Source organism: Dipodomys spectabilis, unplaced genomic scaffold (assembly GCF_019054845.1).
Source record: "Dipodomys spectabilis isolate Male_0828 unplaced genomic scaffold, ASM1905484v1 ptg000521l, whole genome shotgun sequence".
Classification (NCBI taxonomy): domain Eukaryota; kingdom Metazoa; phylum Chordata; class Mammalia; order Rodentia; family Heteromyidae; genus Dipodomys; species Dipodomys spectabilis.
The window spans coordinates 381,793-388,017 of NW_024871198.1; positions in this window are offsets into that span (position 1 = coordinate 381,793).

Sequence of the window (6,225 nt, forward strand, 5' to 3'; positions counted from 1 at the left end):
CGGGGGACCCGGGAGCCCGGGTTGAGTTCTGAGAAATTTCGCGGCAGAAGCACGCTGCCCTGCGTGTGTGCGCGTGCACGCGGATCCCGCGGCTGTGTGCACAGCGGTGTGATTCGGGGTCTCTCCTGACGGCACAGCCGCCAGCTTCCCGCCCCACACGGTGGGCGGACTGTCACCGCACACCTGCTGTCACAGCCCGGCTCCCCTGACGTCAGCAGGGGAGGGCCCGGCCGCTCCTCCAGCCCGGCTGGAAAGTGGGCCGTCTCCATGGGAACCGCTCCCACTGGTCCTGGAGGGCTGGAGATTCTGCACAGGTGGATGGAGCCGGTGCTGACCACAGGGGCCTGGGGACACACCCCGACCCCCCCTGCGGCCCCCCGCCGCCTCCGGCATTGTCTGTCTGCATCCTCGAGGCCAGGGCCGGGTGGTGTTCTGGGATTGGAAAGCGGGGCCCCCCGGAGGTGCACCGGGGTTCCTCTGCCCAGCCCTGCTCCCGGGCTGTGCCCCACCGTCCCCCGAGCTCAGGGAGGGGAGGTCGGAGGTGTAGGGTCTCCTCGGGGCACAGGAAGCCGCCAGACCCGGCTGCGGCGGGCAGTCAGGGACCTGGGGAGCGTGGTGCTGGGGGAACCTTCTAGAAGGTCATTCTGCGGCCCAGGCGGGACATGGGCCTCTTAGGCCAGGGCACGCGGCTTCCCCAGAGGTGACGTTTCTCTCAAGGAACCGGGAGAGGTTTGGGCATCGATGGCGGCCGCGCCCCAGATGGGAGGTTTTTAAAGGCAAAATTATATTTCTGGTTGCTGTTTCAGAAGACCAATAAAGACTGTATTTTCCTACACGCGCCCTGGTTTCTGCGGTGTGAGGGGGCGTCAGCCCCCCCCCCCCGGGCAGGGGGCTCCCTGTGGGTCGGGGGACGGCCTGGGGGGGTCGCCAGGGGGCTGCGGCTGGCGTGGGCACCGCCAGGGCCACGTCTGCCCCCCCTGCAGCCGGAAGCAGCCGGAAGCAGCCATCCAGGGCTGGAATCCCAGGGCCTCACTGCCTCTGACGGATCGGTCCTGACAGGGAGGCCGTGCTGGCCGGGCGCCAGGCTCTTGTGGAGGGGTGAAGGCCTTGCTGACGACGCGGCCCCCTTTGCCCCCCCATCCTGGCCTTTGAGGCTGACTTGTGCCTAGCAGGCCCTATTCGGGGGTGCAGGCCTGACTCCTCCATGCGGGGGGTGGGGGGCTCAGAAGGCGGGGAGCAAGGGGCAGGGGTGGGGACGGAGGGGGTGGGGTGGAGAGCAGAGCCCGGGCCGCTGCGAGGTGATCTCTAGGGCACAGCCAGCCCCTGCGCAGCAGGCACAGGAAGGCACGGGCCCAGGCCCAGGCCCCGCTCATCGGTGTGGGGGGTCACGGGCCTCGGTCACTCCCAGAGGGAGGCCCACGAGGTCACGCCGGGGAGGGCCGGGCGCTGACAGGACAGGGCCTGTCCAGGCCTTTCCCTCTTACAAGACACTGAAGCCTAGCCACCAGCGAACCACACATGCCTGCCGGGCTCCACCGAGGCTACATGGCCGGATTTCACAGAATTACACCGCACGGTCACACCAAGGCTACGCGGCCGGATTCCACAGAATTACACCACACAGTCACACTGAGGCAATGCGGTCAGATTCCACAGAATTACACCACACGGTCACACTGAGGCTACACGGCCGGATTCCACCACACCGTCACGGCGGCTCGGGGATGAATTACACCACCACACAGTCACACCGAGGTTACGTGGTCAGATTCCACCACATGGTCACAGCCGCTCGGGAATGAATTACACCACACGGTCACGCTGAGGTTACGTGGTCAGATTCCACCACATGGTCACGGCGGCTCGGGGCTGAATTACACCACACAGTCACACCGAGGTTACGCAGTTGGAGTCCACCACATGGTCACGGCTCTACTGTCGATACATTCCACCTCATGATCACACCAAGGTTATATGGTCAGATTCCACCATGCTGTCACAGCCCCACTGTGGTTACGTGGTCAGATTCCACCATGCTATTGCGGCTCTACCGTGGTCACGTGGTCAGATTCCACCATGCTATTGCGGCTCTACCATGGTTACGTGGTTAGATTTCACCACGCTATCACGGCTCTACCATGGTCACGTGGTCAGATTCCACCACGCTGTTCTGGCTCCACCAGGGTAGGATTCCACCATGCTGGCCACCAGGGCCTGCAGGGCAGGGGGGCGGGGGGGGGGGGGCTGGGACCCGATGCATTCTGGCCCGATGCAAGCTGTGGCTCCTGCTCAGCTGGTGGTGGCTGATTTGTTCTGCTTCCTGCGGTGTCAACCTCAGGAGACACACTCCCACCCGGAGCACCCCGCCCCCCCCGCCCCCCCCCCCCGGGCTTCGGGGGACAGCAGCCCGAGGCCGAGCCCCACCGAGAGCTAGAGCGGAAACGACAAAAGGAGATTGGAAGGAGACGCAGCCTCCTCCCCCCTCACAGCCTAGCGAGTTCAACCGGGACACGTTTCCATGGCAACCCTCACGGCTCTAATTCCGTCGCGAGTTAAAAATGATATCAAAGATTTGGGGGAGATGCGGACAGCACAGGTGGCGGCCTGGCCGCGTCCCCTCTCCTCCCTGGGCCTCCGGGAGAAGCCAGAGGCCAGCGCTGGCCCGTGGCCTGACCTGAGTGCTGCGGGGCTGGGAGAGCCGGCCAGCCGGGCTGCCTGGCAGAGGCGGCGGAGGAACCCAGAGCCACCCTAGGCTCCCAGGACGCCCGAAGCCGGGGCCAGCGGGAGGGCGCGGCGGGCTCCCCCGAGAGGAGTGCCGGGGCCAGCAGCAGGGCAGGGGCAGGCTCCCCGAGAGGAGGGCTGGGGCCAGCGGCAGGGCGGCGGCGGGCCCCACCAAGAGGAGGGCCGGGGCCAGCGGCAGGGCAGCGGCGGGCTCCCCGAGAGGAGGGCCGGGGCTAGCGGCAGGGCGGCGGTGGGCCCCACCGAGAGGAGGGCCGGGGCCAGCGGCAGGGCAGCGGCGGGCTCCCCGAGAGGAGGGCCGGGGCCAGCGGCAGGGCGGCGGCGGGCTCCCCCGAGAGGAGAGCCGGGGCCAGCGGCAGGGCGGCGGCGGGCTCCCTGGGAGGAGGCCCAGCTCAAGCCCCTCCTCCACTCGTGATTGAGACATGTGCCTTGTCTGTGATCCGATTTCCCTGCATATGATGAAGCCCTCACCCCAGTGACGCAGGAGGCAGAGATCCGGGGACCAGGGTTCAAGGTCAGCTGGGACAGGACCGTCCACAAGACTCCTATTGCCAACGAACCACTAAAAAGCCAGAAGTGGAGCTGTGGCTCAAGTGGTAGAGCACCAGCGGGGGTGGCACCCAGGCCACGTGTTCAGGCCCCGGGCCCGGCACACACGCACCTGCCCCCCACAGCCCCAAACTACTTCCTCCATGGAGATCACCCTGAGGAGGGGCCAAGAGCGCGCCGGGAGGCGGGCCCACGCCCACGCCCACGGGGGGGGTACGGGCCCTGGGCCTGGGGTGCGAGACGCGGCCCGGGTTCCAGAGCCCAGGCACGGGGAGAGAGAATCCTTCTCCGCGAGGCCAGAAGCCGTCCATGCCGCATGGCCGGCGCTGCTGGGCCTCCCTGGACTTCTTGGTTGATGAATTCCTTCCCACCCCATGGAGAGGGACCAGATGGCCAAAGTGTTCTGCTACTGATTCCTCCCCCCGGGCCCCGGGTGCTGGGGCCCCGGCGCTGAGTCCCCCCAGGCCCCGGGTGCTGGGGCCCCGGCGCTGAGTCCCCCCGGGCCCCGGGTGCTGGGGCCCCGGCGCTGAGTCCCCCCGGGCCTCGGGCCCGCTCCTACCTGCCGCAATGGCCGTCCGCCGGTCCACGGTCACCGCCACGGCTGTGCTGGCCGTCACCGCCACTGGGTCCCCCGGACTCTCTGGGGAGATCACAGTAATGGGGTCACTGTCCCAAGTGGGGTCTCCTGAGCCCGCCCGGGCCTCCGTCCTCATGTGGATGGGAGGGAGGGAGGAAGGGCGGGAGGGGGGGAGGGTGGCCCTCGTGGGTGGCCAGGGTCCTTCTCTTAGGGTTCCACGTTGCTCTGTCTGAGCAGATTTGTCTTGTTTTTGGTGCCAGGACTGGGACTCGAACTCAGGGTCTGGGTGCTGTGCCTTAGCGTTTTCACTCAAGGCTGGTGTCTACTACTTGAACCACGCCTGTCCTGCCTGGAGCCACAGGCTCCAGCCTCCGACGCTGGGCTGGGTTCAGAGCTGGGCCTGGGTTTCATGCCCCAGGACCCTTGGACCTGCTGTGCTCAGCGTGGATGACCTGTCCACCTGACCCTCAGGCCCAGCGCCCCGCTGCCCCGACCCCTCACACGGCGGCTGAGCTGCTGGGGATCAGCCCCGCGGCAGGCCTGCACCCTTCCCACCGCCTCCCCCCTCGCTGCTGCCCTTCTGGAACTTTCTGCCAGGCTCCCCAAGGCAAGAGCACTGGCCTGGCTACCTTGTCTTTTAAACGGGTCAGTGGTGGGTGCAGAATTTGGACCTCCACTCAGCCGCCCTCCCCCCACCCCCCGCCTGGACCCTTTGGGGCAGGGCAGCGATGGGTGTCAGAGGTCATGGTGTCAGAGGTCAGGGAGCAGACGCTGCCCACCCCCCCACCCCCAGTGCTGGAGGCCCGAGGGGGAGGCTGTGTACCCCGAAATCTGAAAGTTCCTCCGCTCTACCCGTGTCTGCTACGGCTAGGGGAAAGGCTGCACAGGGCGTCAGCACCGGGCCCTGAGGTCTCACACTTACACACTCACACTACACACACTCACTATCACACACAGTCACACACATACCACACACTACACACACCACACACAACCACACACTTACACACTCACACTACACACACCCACACGCATACCACACACACTACACACACAACACACAATCACACTTACACACTCACACTACACACACTCACTATCACACACAGTCACACACACAATCACACACAACACACACAACAGACCATCACACACACTACACACAATCACACACACACTCACACGCATACCACACACACTACACCCTCACAATCACATACACTACACACTACACACAATCACACACACTACACACAATCACACACTTACACTGTCACACACACCCACACACACACCACACACACTACACACAACACACAATCACTCACTTACACACTCAGTCACACACATACCACACACACTACACACACAACACACAATCACACACACTACACGCACTCACTATCACACACAATCACACACACAATCACACACCACACAACACCATCACACACACTACACACAATCACACACTTACACACTCACACGCATACCACACACACTACACCCTCACAATCACACACACTACACACACTACACACACAACACACAATCACACATACTACACACAATCACACACTACACACAATCACACACCACACAATCACACACTTACACAATCACACACATACTATCACACACACAATTACACACACACTATACACACCACACACAATCACACACACTACACACAATCACACACTTACACAATCACACGCACTACACACACACTCACACACTCACTATCACACAATCACACTATCACACACATACTATCACACACACAATTACACACACACTATACACACCACACAATCACACACTATACACAATGACAATCACACACACGCACTACACACAATGACACAATCACACACTACACACAATCACACACACACTCACACTACACACTCACTATCACACACAGTCACACACACACACACACACACACACACCCGGCTCCCAGGCGCCCGGCCCAGAGTGCAGGGCACAGGTTACCTGGCCCCTCGGCCCAGTGGAGGCTGTAGACAAAGCTGCCCGCGGGCTGCTCCGAGGCCAGGCGGTACCACAGGGGGAAGTGGTCGGCCGTGAACACGCTGGCCTCGTCCTGGGGAGTCAGGAACTTCCTGCGAGGGAGGGCGGTGTGAGAGCCAGGCACAGGGCCGAGCATCCCCGCCACACCGCCACCGAGGGGGACAGACAGACAGACGCACGGAAGGCAGGTACTCGGGTAAGTGCTTAGATAGGTAGACCTTTCATAGACACTTGGACGGATAGACCAAGGGTAGAAGACAGATAGACAGACAGATAGAAGGCAGGATAGACAGACAGCAGATAACACTGACGAGTATCTAGATGGA